Raw genomic sequence first — 22,413 nt, 5'->3', positions numbered from 1 at the left:
ACATACCCTGGTGTCTTACAGAAAATAAATGCTCGATCTTTAAAGTTTCTTAAATATAATTAAATTATTTCCTCTTCAGTGATTTAATTAAAATCACATCTGACCTTTTGCAAATATAAATGCTTTTACAAATAAATAGTCTGTGTTGGTACGATAACAAGTGACATCAGAGTACAATCACGAGAGCATAATTTATTAAAAAATAATTACACGCCGAGAGAATAACATTCATAGATATTCGAGTGAAAAATAAACGTGCGAACAAAATATTTTCCAGACTGTTTTTGAAGGCTCGCTATGATCCCCTTTTTGCTCCCATCGCACTGACAAGCAAATAAGAAAAAAAAATATTACACGGAACCAATGAGGATAGCGGAGGATGAGGTGTGGAATATTTTTCTGGGTCAGAAACTAAATCAAGCGGGTTGCATCATTGAAAAGGGCTGATGCGAGGCTCAAAGCATTTTGTAAAGGACAGGCAGTTTCAAAGGCGCTTCGGAAAGTTTCATCGAGGTATTTCTTCAACAGTGTGGCACTTCGAAGATTAAGGTGTCACCGTGATAGTGTTGATACTCTTTCAGCCTGAAAGCTCCCCTGAAGAGGAGGTAACGGTACCGTCGACCAGAAAATAAGAGATAAGGGGGAAAAAATGTTCCTTTGGTGGCACCACGAAATTTTAACGTTTACCTTCTTCACTTTTACGTTCGGTGGTTTCCGTTAGTTTGCGTTTCCTAAATTAAATATCAAATCTTGAGCGATGGGTCGTTATCTAAATTTACAAAATTTAGATTAGTGGTTTCGAAATTGGATATTTAACACTCGGTGAAATGACGTTTAAAACGATTCAAACTGCGATCGATGTAAATTTATTTATTTATAAGTTGATAATGTCAATACAGTTTAACGCAACACGATTTAATTTGATACGATTCAATTTGACATAATTAAGTTGAACGCGATTCATATTAATGTGATGTAATGCGATATGATTCAATTTCATGCGATTTAACATTATTCAGATTGATGTGATTCAATTCGACATAATTTAGTTTAAACGTCATTCAAATTTAATTCACTTTCGTTAAATTATATCAATGATTTAACTACATTTTATTATGCTTCGAAATGTAGCTTAACATGATTACGTTCGGAGCATAATAAAACACGAAAATCTATCATGCATATTTTTATTTATATCACGTCGTAAATTTAAGAGACGAAACAGTCCTTCGAAAAGTTGGAAATTGTTATTTCACGGATGATGAATTTTACTTTGATTATAAAGTGAAAGAAAAGCTGGAGGAACGAGAAGGCAACTGACAGGGATAAAACGGGTGGAAAATCTCTTAGCAAGGAAACAGTAAATCTTCTTTACGTTTGGAATAACATGTACGATGATTTACATTTTGTAAACCAGTCATCTACAAAACAATTTCAAATTATTCTCGGTTTACAACACATTAATTCTATTTTGTGACACTACATATTTTTAGACACATTAAAAAGATCACTGGAAATTTCTTCAATTTTAATTTAGTATGAAATCAGAATTAAAATTCGTTAATTAAATAAGAGATAAGAGGTTATTAATATTAAGAGACAAGGGTAATATCTCTCAAATTACCTTCGATAAATTCTTCTCAATCGCCATTCTCAGAATTCATACGATTTCAGCCGTAACAGTGTATCGAATGGTTCATCATATTTCGTTTCAGCTCGCAACAATCTAATTATTAGATTCCTTATGGGCGGGAACGGAGGTTTCTGTGGCAACGAGCGCAATCTAAGCTCACAGCTTGATCTGGTCGTAAGATTAAATTGAATCTGCAGAGAGGTTCGACGATCAAGTAGGTCAAGTTGCAACCGAACGGTATGCGTGTTGCCGGCGAGTTTGAAATGCGGCGGCAAGGCTTTGCCATTCGGGACCAACTTGCCACATAGTTGTCTATTACTATTAAAAGCTGCTTCGAGGCAGAGTTTCGGTTCGCCTCCTTTGTCGTGAACCATATGCGAGCTTAGTTTTGAACTCCTCTCTAATTCTGTTGTTTTATCAAACGTGTGCGTGTATGTGTTTGCAAACTTGACCGCGATCAATCTGTACTCACAAACACCATCTTATAATTTTTTATTTTCATTCGATAGCAGAAGCAATGTATATTAATCATTAATTCGTCACATAAGTTATAGGGTACTTCTGATATGAAGGTTTAGGTAGAATCAAATGGGTTGAATTTGACTGTTAAGTTAATTCTTAAATATTAAAAATTAAATTCTTATTATTGTTGTCATTGAATTTTACACACCTGTAAAATGTTTTCATACCATTTAGTACGAAATTCATCCCTAAAAGTGTCATTACAAAGTCGAAATGTCTTCAAACATTTTTAATATTCATCTAATTAATTTATGTACATGTAAATTTTGACACTGTAATTACTTCTATTAGCCTACACCGTGTTAAATGTAAAATAATGAAATAAGAATCGTAGAAGATATAGGTTATGTTTACAAGTACGGTTGAATTATTTTGGGATCAGGTGCGATCCAGGATTTCGCCACGGTAGCATAAATGTTTCATAGGCTGTTGAGTTTCTTTCTACGCGATATACAAATACAAATAGCAGTATGCACGATTCGAGAAACGGCTTTGAGAACAGATCACGTGCAAATGCGAAGTCGTGTTTCGAATCAGCCGGTTATGCAAGCAAGAACAACGCTTCTTCGATCGGCTTCTTTGAAGGGAACAGGAAGAGAGCATCGTGATAAATTTGCATGAATAAGTTACTTCCGTCGTGCTGTTTACTCCGTTGAGTGCCTGAAAAGCTGCGAGTGTTTGCGTCAAATCTCAATGATACCCTGGGAGTTTCGTGTTGCTTATTCACCATCAACGGCCGCGAGGAGGAAGCTGCTTTGTTCGCTTTTATCTGAAACAACGAATCGAGGAACTTCAATCTTTTCGGAGCTCCAATGATTTTTAATGCGTTTTCGAACGACTTCGAGACTGAAACTTTCGGGTACTGGAATTTTTTAATTTTAGGATGTTGGAGGTCTTTAACTTTGGTAACTTTGGAATCTTTTAATTTTGGGACGTTGGAATTTTGTAAAGTAGATCAAGCTTTAATAATACTGTCATCTTGAAATTGACGATTATAACATTCATTTATTCGTAATAACTACGTAATAAATTCTGAACTTGTATATTTTTCATCTTGTGCAAATTTACGCTATTAATATTGATTGCCACTGAAATTAACTTGAAAATAATTCTAGAACTTGGTGAACAAAGTTAAAATTATACTTACAGAACTTCGAGTTGCAGTTTATTTTTCATGAATTTTTCATTAGATGTAATCAAGGTTGTCCGAGAAGGTGTCCATTAACCTTTCAAATATTCTTTATTATACCGTGCACTTTGACCCTATTATCTTTCAATAATTATCTCATTTACTTTCATTCCTTTCTCATTAATTTTTGTAGTGAAACCTTAAAGGATACTGTTACTTTATTTTTATTTTCACATATTTATCGAGGTGATCCCAGTTTCCTGAACAATATAAAATCGCATAGTTTGATGGAAGCAAGTTTAACTTCGATACAGGTTCAACTTCGGCTAAGTTTACCTTAGACAAGGTCAAATCTAACCACACGATACTCAAAGATTGACATTATTAACTTAGCCTTAATGAAGAGTAAATAAACCCGAAACATTTAGTACTAAAGCTTCAACTTTGAACAAATTAAACTTATCACCTTCACAATTTTAATATTTACAAAAGAAACGATTATAAGAAGCTATATAAACTTCAGTGTTCAATTTATCTAACAATTGATCACTTAGGTATAAAGAGTTTTCGTTGCGAGCATAAGTACTTCTTTCCAGAATGGAGGCAACGTTGTCAGGAAATTTCATTATTACCGCGTATTTAATGGCAATCGAGCAAGCCCGCTTCCGGTCCAGACGGGCGTCGATAAACTAATTACTTAACGAGAATGTGCCGCGCCTCGACGCACGGTCCGAGAACGACGGAAAAAAAATAATCCACTTTGTCATACTGTTACGTAATATCATGGGAAATTGGATTACCCCGTTTCTGCGGTTAGCGTGAAAGATGTTCAACGAGTGAACGACGAAGAAAATTCAGATTTTTCCTCGGCTTTTCCAGGAACACTTTGCAAACGACGAATTAGCGAGCCACCGTCACCATCAGCATCCTTTGTGTAACAAAAGCTTCATGTTTTACGAGCCGTGTACTGATCTTTTGAATTTTAATCCATAAAACCTTCTGTGAAACAGTTGAAGACCTTTTAGTTACTTGTTTAACTTTTTTATTTTCTTATTGCGGTTATTTATAATTGCATGATTAATTGCAAAATTACTATTAAGATGAAATATTTGAGTAACTTTGGTAATTTGAAATTTTGAAATTTTAGTACGTCGAAATCTTTTAATATTATTAAGAACATTAATTTTTCGTGGACCTCTTGTGTGACTAATAATGAGACAATTTATCTTGTTAGTTGACATCGTGAAATAGTTTCAGTTCACCACAAGTTTTTAATGTTATACGAATAATTAAATAGTGAATAAAAATAATTAAATTAAATTAAGACTGACATCCCAGGGATCAGTTACTCCAAGAATTAATAAATGAACTATAACAGAAAATGCTATTAACACGACACGGGCAGGTAGCACGTGTCAATCACGAGGCAATCTCAGCCAGAAACGAAATTCGATCCTAAATAGAAATTTAATTAGAAGAATAATTCCGTTAGTTGACCTGATCAGTAAGTGGTCCAATTGAAGACACCGTTCAATCAAAAGCGCCGTTCGAATCGCGGCTCAATTGGAAGCGCAACTCAAACAGAGATATCTGAGCGGCAGGATCCAATCGATCGGAAGCAGGAAGGTTTGTTCCGAAGCTGTTTCAACCAGAAACGCTGTTCGATCGATGCCATTACTCGTCCGGTAGTTGAATTCGATCGGAAACAGGAGGGTAGTGAAAGGCTTGCGCGGTTCGATCAAAGAAAACAACTCGGTCAAATACTCGGGAGAGTGGATTCCGCCGGTGGACATGATTTAACCAAGACCACGGGAGTCGATTATGTGCTACGAAAAAGCTAACTGGCTCCTCTGATCGGCCATATCTACTTGCTTGTCGTCGAACAATGACATGACAGAGTGGAGCCAGTCGATTCTCAACCCGGTGAAAAATGACGACGCGTGAACTCGACGTTGTCGACGGTCATCGACTCTCGTCCAGAAGAAAAAGGGTCTCAGACGGATCGTGGAACGACGTCGTAACAATTCGTCACGCACCGCATGATGAGAAAGCACGTGACACACCCTCCAAACAACCACTACGACTTTGTCGTGCTTACTCGTTAATCGTTTCACGGTTCACCTGATAGGTCGTCTCCGGACTACCATGCGAACAATATATGCTGAAAACACCGACAGTTTCATGCTCGTCAACGGAGCGCACGGTGAATGCGATTAATTGCGAATGTCATTAAAGATGGCGATCTTCTGACAGGTGTTCCTTATTGGGCAACCTTTAAACAGGACGAATGATAGATAACGGCTGATCAATACATGGAGTTTCGATCTAGATGTGTAACGATTATCAATTATGGATAACTTGTTGATATCTAGTGATACATTTAACATTGTTAACATTGTTTATATATCGAGTAAAGTTAATTCAAATAGGGTGATCAATTCGTAATTTGTTCATTCAGTTTTGTAATTATACCCACGTTTTACATTTTTGTTTTATTAAGATATGATGATATACTCTCATTTGAATCGTCGTTCGATCCATACCTACATTCATTCATCAATTTTAGAATTTCAGTTTGAGAACATAGAAAATTGTGCATTCGGAAATATGAGATTTTTAAACGTTGAAAATGAAAAAAGTTTTACTACGAATCCCATTTATTTTTAATTCTTGAAAAAGTTGAGACCGTTTCTTTAACTACCGTAGATTAATCCATGTTCTCTCAACTTTTTCACGACTATAACTTCTTTTTTTTTAGAAACGCTCGTTCCACTTAAATTGGAAAACTTCAATAGTGAACATCTCTGATTTTATTTAATCTTCTTAGTATAATCCCTAAGAGAAATTTAACGAATTTTTGTAAATTAGACTCTCGTGCGCAAATTTTTGTCGCAATTCTATTCTGATAATTAAACGGATTTATACAAATCGAGTGATTATGGTCGAAAGAAACCGCACCGTATTCCCATGATACTTAAATAATTTATACTGTTTGTTGATAATAATCTCTAAAGTATGCAAATGAATTTACTGTTACCTACCGGCGCTGAGAGAAATGAATTTTGAAATTATCTGAGAAATGAAATGGTATCTCTCTCTTTCTTTCTCTCGGTTGTGTACACGACATGGAGCTACACTTTGCACTCTCTAGTCGAGCTTAACTTTCCTCTCGAATAAGTCGGAGAGCTCCCCTCCCTGCGGGGCGAAAATACATAACTCGCTTATGTTGGTACGTGAGTTTCCCCCGAGTGGTCATAAAATTGCATATTCATATTACAAGACTGCCGCTTTTAGCGCACTAATGAAATAGCGCAAATAACACGTTTCGAATAAGGCCACCGACTGATAAACCAGATAACATTCTCGAACTACTACCATATCCCATCATGGTTTTTCTTTCTTCAATTGTTTTCCGCACGAACTACCAGTACATGACTCAATTACTGCGTGTTCGTAACATTTCTGCATAAACACTTATTATTCATAAGTTTGCAGAAATGTTACGCATACAAAAATTGCGAATTAAAAAATTTCTAAATTTACACATTTATAAGTATACATATTTCTAAATAACAGCAATGTTTTAAACAACAGCCTGTTCGATCGATCGGTTGTTTTCCGATGTTCGACCGTTGTTTCGCAACCGCGTTCTTTTGCCACCTAATGAATAGGCAAGAGGGAAACAGCAAAATACGATTTCATCCGGGTGTAATCAGTTCCATTGTCCCCTAGTATACTTCAATGATCGTTAAAACGTAACAATGCTCATTGAAGCGACACAATTAGTAGTGGTCCAGGTCGTCTCGCGCGAGTCGATGTTTGCTCAATTCGCTGGTCATTCATCGACGCATCGTCCGATGCTACGCGAATTAATATTTTGTGAATTAATACGTTTGAACGCGGATCATAACATTGTTTGACGCCGTCGAGAGAACAGTATGGCTCCTGGCTTCACGCGAACCGATTAATTCGTGCGGTTTAATGGCTCTTTCAATGATTGCCGCGAACGTAATACTGTGGTTCACGATTCAAGCGATTTCACGAACCGACTGTTGCCCTTTGCGATTATTATCCTGTTATCGTGACAATTTTTCTAGATACAACGAAGCCTTACTCGACCATACAAATCAATGTCTAAAAATATCAGTTAACCTTGGACATTTTAGTACGCGTAGATTTTGGATCTCAATTAATGCAACAACTTTGGTACAATAACCAATAAAATACTAGTAACGTACATATATGCATATGCATCGAAAATCTAAATGTCGACAGCTAATTACCTCCGTAGTTTGATGAAAAAGCAGAAACAGAAGGAAGTTACAATGGTGTCGAAAGAGGATGACATCGAATTGGAACCGATTGTCTCATAGGTCGAAGCGATTGCTTATCGAAACGTAACAATGCTCATTGGAACAGCATAATTACAGAGCTGACCGGCACACGTCAATGTTTACGTGACGTGTGTGCAACGTGTGTCAGACGGACGATGACGCAACGCAACCCCTTGTTTCGCGAACAATCGGTGGAGGATAGGGGCAAAATCACGCACGATGCTGTGCGTGAATATCTGTTACGATCCCTTTCATATTGTGCGGTCACACGGCAAGACATAGGCCCTGTCGTTATTTCCTGTCCTGCCTTTCGAGCCTATCATGCTGTCCATTATGGTTTGCCCGAAGGTAATTGACGCGGAAAATAGGCCAAGAAAAGGGGAATTCTTCAACGTCGAAATTGGGGAAAATTGCAGATCTAGATAATAGTAAACTGGGGAAGATAATTTGATAATTTCATTCTTATTTCACTTTGAATTCAACACATTAGCTATTTGTTATGTGTGAAATTAGTTACATAATGATATCGTTGATGAAACGATAATATTCTTCTAATATTCTGCTACCTTCAATTGTACTAATGTACCAATGTTTTCTTTAGACAATCATTTCTGATTAGGAAGAAATGAAATTTTTAAATAAGAATACTGATATATGTATGTAGATCTGGACACATATCACAGCTCTTCAGACGTAACTACAATAAACTATAATTTTCTAAAAACTCGACGAAAGCTTTTGAAACCTGGTTCCTAGAGGCTTCATTTCTAATCTATAATAACTCAATGGAAGGTGACGACAAAGGAAATCCCAAAGAGAAAAGAAAGATTACAAGCAGTAGGTGCAACCCACGTCATTTTCCCGCTCAAAACGTAATTTAAAAGTTTGCAAGTCACGACAGCGTGCAAGTCGACACTCCGTGCTGTTAATGAAACTCGCTCCAACTCGCACTTTCAATTTTCCGGCGTACGCCACTGGTCCCGACCTCCTTTCTTCCGGCCTCTTCCGTCGCCTGTTCTTTGTGCCCGCTTCGTTTCCCCGTAGAAGGCGTCCGGTTAAGTCTTTTTTACCCTCTTAACGGCTGTACGCCTGGTACACAAGTTCCTCGTCTTATAAGCTGCCAAGGTTCATATTCTTTTAGTACCGGGTCCGTTGTCGCTATCGTTTATTCCTCCGCCTCTCTACGCTTGAGTGCAGGTATGTTATCTTTTTAGATAACATACCTTATTTTTCAATTTGAATATTTATTTGTAACGATAGATGTTAAAAGTTCAGCGAGTTAGACTTTTCAGATTCTTCAATTTTTTAATTTGTAATTTTGCAACAATCTCTTTGGTCTCTTTATTTGCTTGAGGAAAGCTACATTCTTGTACACTTATATTTTGATGACATTCTTCAAGTCGTGTTTCCTGGAAGGGTTCTTGGAAATATTGAAAACTCCCTTTGAAGTTCATTTATTTGGTCCTTCGAGACGCGGCCCTTCAATCTTTCTGGGTCGAGTGCGCGGAACTCAAGGGAGTTTTGAATATGATGTGAGATTCTGGTTGTTGATATTTGATGGAATTAATATTGATAATTATCACAGGAATTTTTATCATTTTTTAATCATAGGAGGCATGTAGGAATAAACAAGAACGTATTTATATTTTAATTATAGGTTGAAAGATAAGTAACATTTTAAAAAATTGTTACCAATCTTAATTTTTATAAACAACTTTTTATAACGTACTTTGTAATTCAGTGCTTAAAAATTAGCCTTCGTTGAAACTTGAAGCTTAAACTTGTAAGTCACGGTGCGGAATTGTTTAAAAGTCTGTTCGTGTACGGAACATTCGTCAAAGTGTTCTTCGATTTTGCGCTTGAAAATCAAATGAAACGCAAGCAGCCGTTTCTTCGAGCAGTTCGCTGCTTGCAACGCGTTTTTCCATAGGAATTCGCAGCGTGACCGAACACACACGCGCATGGGGTAGTTGGAAGATCGCGATGGGGTGCAAATAAGCGCAAAATGACTGTCGGCAGCTGGCCATATTGGCGTGAAGTTGGAAAACGTCGGCGATACGCGAAAGCTTGACACCGATCCGCTCAGAATTCATATCTCGCGAAAGTTTAACGTCGTCGACAGGCATCGACGTTGTCGTAGGGTGAGGAAAAAATAATTTCGAGCAGCCTCGAACGATCCTGGAATTTTACGATCGCGTGTCACCGAGCCGTTTACGCGCTCTAAAAAAAAGAAAAAATATCGCTGTTCAGCGACGTCGATAAGAAAGGAGAAAATTAGATGATGCTGTTCGACGATTAAGGTATGTTCACTTGTTGATTCAGACGATTTTAATGAAAACCTGTTTTTACGCTGAACGGTAAAAACTATCGTGCGATGAAAAAACGTTGTTCGTTTTCTGAAAGTACTTTGAGAAATCTGAAGTTCCTTCTGTAAATAATTAAGCGAGTAGCGTTTTTTAAAAGTGGAGGCAATTTAATCCTTTGAACCTTCAGATGAATTTTTTTACTCTCTGCGGTTGAAGTCCGAGATATTCCGCTAAAGCTGCTGTTTGTTTAAATGTTACGCAGAATTAGTCTTTTGTACCTGTGAATGTAATTTGCTGTTTTAGTATTTGAGCTTGGTGAATTTTCAAATTATTTATGAGTAGAAATTGTCAAATGTTGATAGTATTGCATTTGTGTCGATAATTGTCACTTTGACCGAAATAAGAGATTTATCGTGATTCTTAAAAAGCTTACGATGAGACATTGAAAATAGGAGAACCCTTAGTTTGCTGCCAAAGGAATTCAGTGCAACGCTTTGCTGGCTGACATTTATTGCCACTCTTTTCTCTCGATGCCAACAGATAAATATCGGCGCGATTTCGCACCAGGAAAGAAATTGCGAGCAGCAAGCGTGTGTGTCCCACGAGAATACAAACATGTAGAACGGGGCTTAAGGTTTTCAGCAAATCGCGTTTCTACGTCGTTTACACTTCTTTATTCTTGGCATTAAATCGAACGAGATGTTCTCAGAGAAGTTATTACTGACATGTTGTACGACATGGTTTAAATCGACAAACAATTATTTCATCTTCCAACATTTCACTGTCATACACAACTTTTCATTGTTCCTTATTCTTTATTTTTATTTAACTTGTCAAATAAAAATTAGTTTAATTATTAATGAATAAAATGAAGCTTCAGATAGGTTTCGATGTTGCAAACATAATACATAGTACTCTGATAAAATTTTGCTGAAATCTAGAGTATTCTTGTAATTCAAAATTAAACATAAATAAGTCCTTTTATTCTCATATAAATATTGCGAAAAGTTTTTCTACTTTCGTCATCTTGTCATTCGATAATAAATATATTTGACTCTATGTCATATTTTAGCGTTTTAACGCGTTTCTTTTGAATTCCAGTTAAAACTTTTATTATACGGCAGGAATATTTGCCTGTATCTCACGTCTTAAACCCCGGTCCGTATTTTTCATTTCAAGTTTCTTGACACTATACTCGGTACTAAAAGAATCAGGAAACTTTTGGAAGTTACGATATTTGAGTGAAGTAGCGTTAAAGTAACAAGGAACGGAGCGAAAATTTCCAGCTAAGAGAAATACGTAACATTTGGAAGATTTGACTCTGCAAACACTGAAACCTAGAATTACTGGATCTTTAACTTTAATTACTTTACTTCTGATTAATATCTTTTAATTTGGAACGAAAGATAAAATACAATCTTATAAAATTATCTTCAACGAGAAATTTCTAGTTGGCTTCTTTCGCGATTTCACAACTTTTCTACACTTCGATAAAGATTCGTATAATAGTTCGAGAACTCGGAATAAAATCGTCCTGTAATTCGTCACACAGAGAGGACGCGTTAATTACGTGTACAGTTGAGCGCGATTACAACGTGTTCTCTAAACAGCCCCGCTTCTTGCAAAATTTATAGGCAAATTTGTGCATATGAGGCTTGCCTAATACAATGCGTTCCATGTAAGCGCTCTTCAATGGAAATAACCGCGAAGCTCATATGGCGTAATTAATGCGGCCTACTAAATTTATTTTAATCGCCGAGATTACCAGGAATAATAACCGCTAAGTGGTGTTCGCAATCTAATATCGTTGATATTACTGTTTCGTTATTCGAGCAAATCGAGCGCAATTAACGAACACGTTCAGCGATCGTTGTTCGATCATCCGGCTATTCCATAATCGTCCAGATGCGATATCGAAAACTAACTTCGTCAATTTCATGTTTCCAATCGTTCACTGCGAACAATTGTGTGTTACAGAATATACACAGTATTTTTATTAGTGAAAACTATAAATATTTTACGTGAAACAGCATTTTAAAGTTATTAAAGCTATCTGATTAAAAGTAAAACAATCAATTTTCAGTACAAAAAATTTGTTAAAATTTGTTGATATTTGAACCAAAGGTTTGCAGTACATTTTCTTGAATAAATCTTTCTGCAACAGATGTGATAAGTCGAACCGCGATCGAAAGATCTGCGTCGTGTTTTGAATAATATATGGGCAGAAACGGCTCAGCCATTTCTGAGAACGATAATTCGGTAAGAATACATCGGGAAGTCGATCGGTTTTCGTGAAATCGCTATATGACGGAAAGAAAGAAAAGGATTTGTTAGCGAAGACGGTTCGCAACCTGAGCCTGGTAGTCGATGTTTCCATGAAGCTCGATTCCCGTCGGGGTCCAATAAAGCTGTCGAAGGAAATATTCCCGTGGAAAGTATCCAGAAGGCTTCGATCGGCCGCGACTCGGCCGGATGCAATTCGTCTGAATCTGCATTGAATCGCTGCAAGGCCCGCATTGTTCAAGTCGGACCGGTGTTACGGACAAACGAGAGAATTGATATTTTTCCGTCGTCCCGCATAGATAATGCCCCTATTGAATTGCAGTCGTCGTGAGCGACGGTTGAACGAACGAAGGAAAAAGGAACGAAAAATGAGGAGAAAAGCGAAACGGCGGAGAGAGCGAGAAAGACAGGGGCGAGAAAAAATGGCGGTGAAGGGAAAACTGAGAGAGAGATAATAATAATTGGATCGTAGAAGTCGGCGGCCTTCTAACAGGCTTGGCTAGGTATTATTTCACGAAATATTACTTTCAATCTCTAACGAAGTACAGCCGTCGCTTCGAACAATCTTCATTGTGCCTGGGCGCAACAAAAGGGTGTCATTAAACGTGTCTGGCGGCACGTTGCTCGGCGCGAGAAAAGATTAGGCGGCGGCTGGTTTTTAATTTAATTGTAATTAAAAGTAAACGAGGCCACGCGTTCCACGTTAACGACCTTAGAACCTACGGTCTGCTGCAACCATATCTCCTCGATTATATGACTGAAAGTTTCGATTACTGCATTCTCGGCTACTAGACTCTTCAAAAATTGCTTTAGTCAAACTGATACTCTTCTTCCACATTTCTATGCTTTTTCAATAGTCCATTTCTATTATACTCTCTCACTAGGCTCTCTATTTATTTCCGTACTTTCTCATACTTGGACCATATTATGATGTGTATGAGGATTGTTATGAATCTTCGATTATACATGCCTTTAGTTTTTCTATTTAACTTTGTCTCCTTGAATGTTCGTAAAGTACATAACACAACTATGTACAAATACTTAATAATACACGTGGATAACAGGCAAGAAAAGCTTGTCCTAAAACGATAGGAGAAATGTGTTACAAAAATGAATAAAAATAGGAAAAATATGAAATAATACCGGTTTTCCGGTTCAACGGCAGAAGAGCTGTCGTCTCGCGGTCTGCAAGCAATTCGTTACGAAACAGCGCGAAAGTTTCGGGTGTGAATAGCAAGCCCTTAAACAGGGCGCGTTCAACCACGAAATAAGACACTAAACAACGCCACAGTGAAAATGTTGTCCGTCCGGAACATGCGGGCTGGCCCTCACGGGCCATTACTCACGGGCCAATAATTATTCGCCGAGTTCCACGTAAGACAGGCCGCCATTGTGAACCCTGGCCGCTTTCAATACGATTGTCCCTAGCGCTGCTTATTGTCGAAAGTTTCCATTGTCATTATTATTTCGTCGCATTATGTCCGGAGATTTATGGGCTCGTGTAATTTCGCTTTGCAAGCTCCTGATCGCACGAACCCTTCGACGTATCGTCGCTCGCTGTTTCACAATGGGAAAGCGAACTTTATCAGAATCGCGATTCATTTTCTGGTGAATCAAGATTAAATAGTTCTGCAAAATGTAGAATCTTCGGTTTCTTTTTGTTTGAGGTAGGAACATTTTATTTGAAAATTATCGAGAATAACAGTATAGTTGTTTAAAGTAACCGATTTAATGTTTTATTGTATTCAAATTTAAATTCAATTTTCTTTATTTGAATTTGATTTTAAGTCAATATTTTTTATCTTCTTTTAATTTTGTTCGTTCTTTATCAGATTTGCATATTTATTCACATTTGCAATTTTTATGGTCAACACTGCTCGAGTGTAACCAAAGTGCCATTCAAGTTCCGCCATTTTGTAATTGTGTCACATATCTTATAACTACATTATAGCCACATTACAAGTTCAATTAATAAGTATTTTTCATACTATCCAGGGAAACACTTGCAATTCCCTGAACGACATAACCTCCAAAACATAGAATAACAATAATTATCAAGAATTTCTACAATCGATCCGAAAATGGAATGAAATAATCGTTTATTCTGGCGTCGTGAAATTGAACATCCCTTAATGGACACCGATAATTGGGTTTCAAAGTAACCAGATCGAGGATTGACGTTCGATTGGTCGCAGCATTCCAACACGAATTTGTAATTCCCGGACAAAGAGGGTCGAGAGGAAGGAATTGGTGATGGGTGTCTGCAATTTTGTGGTGCAAGCTTGACGATTTGCATTGCAAGACCACGTTCTAGCCGAGACTTCCTTCCTTGGACGAGCTCTAATTCTCGAGGACCAAGCCAGACGTCCGATTTCCGATTTTCTGGACCCCCTTCCTTATGGATCCGGAAGTCGATGTTCCAGCGTCGAGTGGTTCAGTCCATTTCCGGTTCCAGACTCGCCACTCTATTTCCTCGATTTTCCTACACGATCTTTGAATTCCACTTGCTGATTTGATGGTTTTTGAGATTGCTGCGATTTCAAGTAAATTATATTAGTGTCGCGAATTGTTACTTAATGTACTGATTCAGTTTCGTCAATCAGGGAAATTTAGGTTGTGTCGAAATTTGTTTCTTTTTACTGTTTTCTTGCATATTTCACCTCTTCAAATTTGCTACGCTAATTTCTTTGGCCCAAAAGTTATCGTTCACTCTTTCAGTCCTAATTTTTGAATTTCTAGTTTTCTAAATTTGAAACTTTTCTAGACTTGTATCCATAAAAAATCTATAAAAGGAATATCGTAAATTTGTGACCATATAGACACAAAAAATTTCACCGTAATTTGACATATCAGCTTTAAAACCGAAAAACGACATTTTGTTACTGTGGAAAACGAAAGTAATCGAAATTACCCAGTTTTCGCACAAAATCACGTGCACTGTATTTTCATCCGGCCCGTTCCAAAAAAAGATCGAACAGATTTGAATTCGTTCTCTCGATGCGACGAGCGTGAAACGCGAACGAGTTCACGCTCGATTAACATTTGCCCGTAACGAATTTGCGTTTACGCGACGTCAGGATGAATTTCACCCCGTAAAACTTTATACCGTGCAATTAAGAATAATGCATTCGTTACAGTATCGTGATAATAGCCATTACGAGGAACGCACCGGTTCGATGCGCGACGTTTCGTAGCTGCAGGGTGTAGTTTGATATTGTGCAACAAGAACGGTAGATACAAAGAGATTTATAAGGTCAAGTGGCGAGGCACGACGGTGTCGTTGATCTTTACGAGCGTCATTAATATTTCGTCTTCCTTTCTGTTGCAGGTAAGCTTCGTGGAAGGAAAATACCTGGGAGAAATTGTTTACCCCGATTCTTTGATCTTTCATTCAAGGTGCAGATAAGTTGACGAAATCATTTGTCATTCAATTTTTGTTCTATTTTAATATTTGACAAACGTTCAGACTTTTAGGACTTCAGCGATTTCATACACCATTTTTAAAAAATGACTTTCTATAAATTTTGCATGTGTAGTTAAAATCTTATTGTGCAACATAATTGTTATTTCAATGTACGAGTGATCATATAAAAATTGTTATGGACCTTCTTGCTCTAATAGAACATGATTATTCATGGGAATATCTTCAATACAGATTTTCGCAAACATAACCTAACATCTGCAGTCATGTATAACCTCACTGCATATATAACATGTCTTTTCAAATTTAATTAATGTTCGAGCCTTTATAAAAATTATGTAAAATAATTGTCCATAATGATTAATGTTGTGTCTTCGAGCACCTACTAAAGATGGGACTGTAAATTTCAAGGCCATGTATGTAATTAATAAAGATTGACACCATGATCTTCCACCTTTCCATGCATGATCCATCAACAACATCTTGTACAAATATCTTTTTGATCATCCCAATATAAAGCAACCCAAAATCACATTTCCTTAAATTTGACAATATTGAAATATTGAGTGATGTATCTGATAAATACCGTAACCATAGAAATAAAAAGATTAGCAAGAAAGAAAGGGCGCTAACATAAGAGGGTGGTTCTCCCGCAGATCCTTACGCTCGCACTAGCTTGCAGGACGAGTGCTAATTAGTAAAATCAATACGAAAATCCTGTATATAAACGGAGCGGATGTGACAACGGTGCCGCTCAGCCGGCTCTAAACCTAATAAAAGCGTTCTGCCGTGCCTCGAAATCCGCTCGTGCTAACGATCGTAAAATATTGTGCCGAAGCGAATGTTCAACCAGGACGAGCCGTGTAATTTTTGACACGTGAAAATCTATACCCCGTTCCGCGGCCAACTGTACCGCAAGGAACGAAATCCAGCGAGATTTCAGACAACCGACATTTCTCTTCTTTTTTTTTAACTCGACGAGAATATTTCCGGGCTGAAAGGAGCGTGTTTGAAATCAGTTTTGAAATTCGAATCAGTCTCTTGCTACGTACATATTTCGCGTGGTAAAATATTGCAAGGTGGTACGAACGTGATGGATTAGGGCGTTTCCATTTTTGGAGGTAGAAAAATGGAATGAAACAAGATACAGCGTGAAGAGGGATTGTTTCTGATAATAAATGAAGTGTATTTTCGAGTAAACCTTCCTGTAATAAAAAATGATCATTATTGATCTAACCTGATAATCGTGCTTGACGAGTTAACTTATTCTACAAATCAATTTTCTACAAATTATGTGACTCAATTTACCTCGCTAAATAAATCTTACTAAATATACTTATGAAAGAATATTTGCATTTAATCTGGACAAAATTACTTTTGTCGTCCATTTCAAGATTCCCTTCTACAAGATTTTAAAACAAAATTATTTAAATTCCACAAAGTTGTTTGAGTTGGCATTTAGAACGAAATTGGAGCACCACACGTGCACCCAAATATGTTGTCACCGAGTTCGACAAGGTCGTTACAACTCATACCTGAAATTTACTTTCACACTACAGGCATAAATTTCAATCGAACATTCGATTACAGCTACAGAAAAAGCTTGTTCGATTGTTTTATTTAACCACCGCTGTCGATGGTCATTATTTTATCGGAATTACGAGAGATATCTCGAACTAGTCCCGAGGGTTCGAGGGTAGAAAGGAGGGAAAAGGGGTTGCAGGTGTACGCTGCGGTGTGCGGTCAGCATTACCCACCCAAGCTCTGTCAGCACCTCCCCTAATCGCCGTTTTTGTCGCCGCACCGACCATTTCTCTCGCTCCAACCGTTTTCGACCCCCTCGCCATCACCCTCTCTTTATCCTCATCTGTACCCTCTCGTTTTTTCCTATTCGTGTTTATGCTCCAGTCACCAGGAAATTTTCGTTCGTTTCCTTGACCACTGTTTTCCCTACGTGTCCCTTTTTTTTTTACCGTTTGACCCCTTTATTCGGCTTCTTTTTCCGCCCCAAGGAATCATTTACGCGAAACCTTTAAAGTCGCTATTTTTGTTACTCGTCTGACCCAATTGTGTCATTTGATTAATCACTTGCAATTTTATATAAAACTGCATTTCACTTATAATACATATTTTTTATTACTTTCTAACCGTATTATTTTTACTAATATATGTATTTTCAGAATTTTATGGCCAGGTGTTATAATTATTACTAATTAACCCTTCTATATGAAATTGTTATTCTTTGTCAAACATAAAGAATGCATCCATACAAATTTTGAACTTGAAAAGCTTCTCATGAACTTCATATTTCCTTCCTGACTTAAGAAGTTATTTCAAAAAACGTATTTCCGGGCTTTTCAAATTGCATGCTTTGAAGGGATTTCAAGATGAAAGGGCGCGAAAGACACGTAACGTTAAGAGTTCTTACGCCTGTGCACGACTTTGTTACAAGTGTACTTTTCCGCCTTTCGTTCCTTACGTTTTAATTGCTAGTGTCACTCGCTGTTCCTTTCTTTACCTTTATCTCCCGGCGTCTTATCGTCGCTAACGTTTTACGTGTACGATAAGATCAGGAATTTACGTGGCCACCGGTTCGTCCGTGTTTCGACCCTTTTAAGGGAACTGTTATGTACACTCGCCGCTTGTGTGTTCAACAGAAACACACTAACCCGGAACGCGTAGTTCAACCACCGACATGAGGACATTGTATAAACCTTGGAACCGTCGTTGAGGACATGTACAAAGGAGCAACTTAATTGCATATATAAGTAACGTACTGAACGCAAGATATCGGTTGTTATTTCAGAAAACTCTCGTGACAATAACTGTGCGACGAAAGTTTGGTTAAGCTTCGAGAGCACTAGCTTCTGAAATAATTTTAGGCGTCACTTTAGACGTTCACTGTTTAAAGATATTTATGTTTTTCATTCGCTAACACGTTAACAGTAAATTATAAATTCAATTTATTTTTAATAACACTTACTGTTACCGCTCGGTAATTCATCGCTCTCGGGGCTCTTACACTTGTGAAACTTTCAAAATTCATCTTCTTTCATTCTATAACGAAAAGTTAAAAGTTTTTTTCTTTTGAAATTGTGTTAAATTTGTGGTACCCCTATGATGGATCTCTGCAAAAATTATTGCAGTGTATTTGCATACATGAAATTTGAAGTGAAACACAGAATATTTTTAACAAATATAATATTGCAGCTTATCAATTATTCTGAAACGGTAGGAGAGTGACTACGTAGCAAACTAGCAGGGGTTTAGGAATAATTTCTCGGATTCGCGCGTTTGTTTAAAAGAATAATATCTATGCAAATGACCGTGAACGGGCTGCACCGTCGACTGCAACTACCGCGCCATTAATTACGTTTTCATTAGTTTACTTGCCCGGTAACGAGGGTGAAAAAGCGACGCGCAATCCTGACCGACCTGGTGTTTGCGAAACGCGAAAAGAGATTTGTTTTTCTGTTTACGTGCCATCTGTTTCGCGTGGAATGCTTGAACATCGACTCGAGTTTCGGCCAACGAACGAGAATCGATTTCGACAAAATTAATTAATCTCTAATGACAAATTTATGAACTTCGTCGAACAGTTGCAAGAATTTTATTTTTAAATTAAACAATTTTTTTTGACAATATTTGAAAAGTCTGATGACAGCAGAAACTTTATAAGTGATACAAAATTAAATCGATAATATAGAAATAAATATCAATATGACAAAATATGGAGTACAAATAGAAACGTTTACAAATTCTCATTTTATTTTTATGTACTAAAAATTGCAGAATGTAGTCTGTCAGCTTGCTAATTGATACCAACTATTTGATATTGTTTTGACCAGTGTTTTAATTTGATCAGTGTTTTATTTACTCAATCTTTGAATATTCAGTGAACGAGTGCTGTCGATTTGCTATTAGAGCTGAAAACTTTATACTCGGATTATTCTTTAAATTGCAGTTTGACAAGTTTAACGATGAGATATAAAAAGTCACCTACCGATTTAATTGATATCCAATAATATGAAATAACGTTTCTGCATACGTTCCACTTTGTTTTAATTACACAATGCTAATTTAAGATTAAATTAAGAGAAACTTTTTATTTCATTTTACATTTATCAATTCTATGTTATATTTACTTTGATTTTATTTCATGTGTATTAACTTCAATTTCGTTTTGCATTTATCAAGTTTAATTTTATTTCAAACTTATTAATAGTAATGTCTTCAGAACTAAATAAATCCTTTAGTAATGTAATTATTGTTTCTTTAATGGCGTGAAAACACGTCGAATTTTTTCCCCGATAAACGTATATTTCGCCCATTTTCACCACAAAGGAGCCTGAAAGGGAAGAAAAAGTTCCACGTTCTTGTCTCGTTGATCTTTGGTGTGGTTAATTGCCCTTGTTATCGAGCCTATCGCTCAAAGGAGCCTTCGACCGGTAAAGAACTGTCTGAAATAAGGGTTGGTAAGACAAAGCGCGGGAAAAAGGGGTTGAAGACGGAAAATCGGAAGTAGACGCGAGTCAGCAGAAACACGAAGCATTTTGTTGGCCGAAGGTGGGGTAAAAAGTGAAGCTTACGAAACAAAGGGTCGAAGCGTCACATGTTTTTCCTCGTTAAGCTGGCCCTACTTAAGCAAATTGCTTAATTAACTCATCTAATTATACGGAAGCTTCTTCGTCGCTAAGTCCAAAACCCTCTCGCAGGGTAAGGGAATCTTTGCAGAGTAAGGACTCGTTGATTCTAATTTATTTCTGTGATAAGTCCTCGTTACCTCTGATCGTCAAGATTGTTTTCTTCGGCCACCCTTTTCTGCACTTTTTTCGTGTAATCTTCTTTACAATCTAATACTGCGAGACGCACTTGTACAAATTTGCGAGCAGTTCAAGAATTTTTTTCTTTCATTAGAAATTTGGAAGGAACATTTTAAATACATTATAGATCATGAAAAATTCATGTAAAAATAAAAATATTTATTAACCCATCAACGAGGAAATAGTTAAAATCATAGACTATGTATATTAACATACTTATAATAATAATTTAATTAAACTGTTTCATGATACAGTTCGAATTTGAAGTTTTTCACAAAGGTTTTTTTCGAATTGTTGACTCAAACGTTTCCATGCATGACATATTTTAAAATAATTATAAAGTCCTGGCTTCACCAAAAATTCCGAACAGTCGAACAACTCTAACGGGATAGACAGGCGCAATTAAAACCTGCGCGGTAATTGAATCGTAGAACCAAAACTTTCGTTAATGAGCCGCTATCAGTACGTAACGGCTGTTTTAACGAGTATTGCTCGGAATATAAGGTTTCCGGTGCGACCCTCTGAGACCACTCTAATTATCCTTACATACCTTTCGACGAGCTTTTTGCTGCTACCCCCTATTTGGATATCTTTTGCATCTTTTTCTCTCTTTAATGTTGTCCCCTGTTATCCCGAATCCCTTTGCTCACATTTTTTTGCGTCAGCTTTTTCGAATTTACGTTCTGCAACTTCAGATACATTTCAGAATTGAAAGATTCGATAATTTATGAATTTAGAAATTTAGAAACATGTTAGATTATTTGGTATAGATGGAAAAATTTATAAATATAGACACACGAAAAGAATCCTTAATTTTCAGTGTTTAAATTTTTTAATTTGTAAGTTTTTCATAAAATACATTAGTGATCATAATTGCTCCAAAACTTGTTAAATCCCTTTCCAATATTCGTACCTAAAACAAGTATAACCCTTTGAAAGTTTAATCTTGTATCCAGAATGTAATCTTTCCTCAAAGATACTTATTTGTTTCAACAACTGAGATAGTGTTTATTTTCCTTCGAAATCTACCTCTTGATTTGATATTGCGATTCTCAACGAGTCTAGTATTTTACTAGAATTATACGAACCTTCAGCAAGCGTACAAACAAGCAAAGGATTCTACAAATCTTGTACGCGAATGTTCTGTGAGCATTCTACAAGTGTTTTCCTCGAATTCTTGAATGAGTCAACAGTTATTTTGCAGAGCCCCATTCCGTCAAAGCTGCGAGTGTTTTTCTGTCAACAAATTCACTCGTGGTTACACTTGTTGGCATTTCTGACAAAAGTACTTACGATGATAGTACAACGGCTTTTGTTGCAGTGTCCCATTTATTTTACCAGTCTCTTTCAAGTAAGTCTCTTTCAGTTTATTTACTGACAGTTTGTTGGGAGAAGACGAGTTTTATTACTGAGGGAACGTTGGAAATGTAGTACATTCGATTCTATGTAGAATAGTATTACAATTCTATAATTTGAACAACTTTATTCTTATTCAAATTTTGTATCTGTTACCTTATATGGTAAATAATGTTATCATTCTAATTTATTATAATATTATCATTCAAATACTCTTTGAAGCTAGATCAGGCTACATCTGATGTTTAAATAAGAATATTCCTATTATACTCTTACTATAAATTTAAATAATAAAATTATCAAGCTGGTTGCAAAAAGAATCAGCAAAGTGTTAGAGACAAAATTATGTATGAGATTAAATTACGTTACAGCAGATTTGAACGATGAAATCAAATATTGAACGAAGTGAGGTTATGTTCAAATTCAACGTTCAAAGAAAAGTAGAATCATAACGTTATATATCAGATTAGATCAACCTAAAATAATTATATCTTGCATTATATTCTATATTATATGTATTTTGTGTTAAACTCTACATCACATTTTACCTCATTTTCATTCTATATACCTATGTTTTAATATTACCGACATATGATACATGGAACG

At 36.6% G+C, this 22,413-nt stretch overlaps 1 protein-coding gene and 1 long non-coding RNA gene across 6 annotated transcripts in view; both read left to right on the top strand.

Moving 5' to 3' along the window:
• The window catches only part of LOC105661926 (uncharacterized), a 159,140-nt gene extending 142,154 nt beyond the window's left edge, over positions 1-16,986 (top strand). The window contains exon 5 of the long non-coding RNA XR_013038650.1: positions 15,536-16,986. This is a non-coding gene — a long non-coding RNA (uncharacterized LOC105661926). The remainder of the gene's footprint in view (positions 1-15,535) is intronic.
• Fas3 (fasciclin 3) overlaps positions 1-22,413 on the top strand; it is a 381,776-nt gene that overhangs the window by 212,321 nt on the left and 147,042 nt on the right. The window lies entirely within an intron of this gene.

The sequence above is a fragment of the Megachile rotundata genome, chromosome 1, assembly GCF_050947335.1.
Source record: "Megachile rotundata isolate GNS110a chromosome 1, iyMegRotu1, whole genome shotgun sequence".
NCBI classification, from domain to species: domain Eukaryota; kingdom Metazoa; phylum Arthropoda; class Insecta; order Hymenoptera; family Megachilidae; genus Megachile; species Megachile rotundata.
Note: the sequence above shows the minus strand (reverse complement) of the source record. Positions and strands in the feature narration are given on the sequence as shown.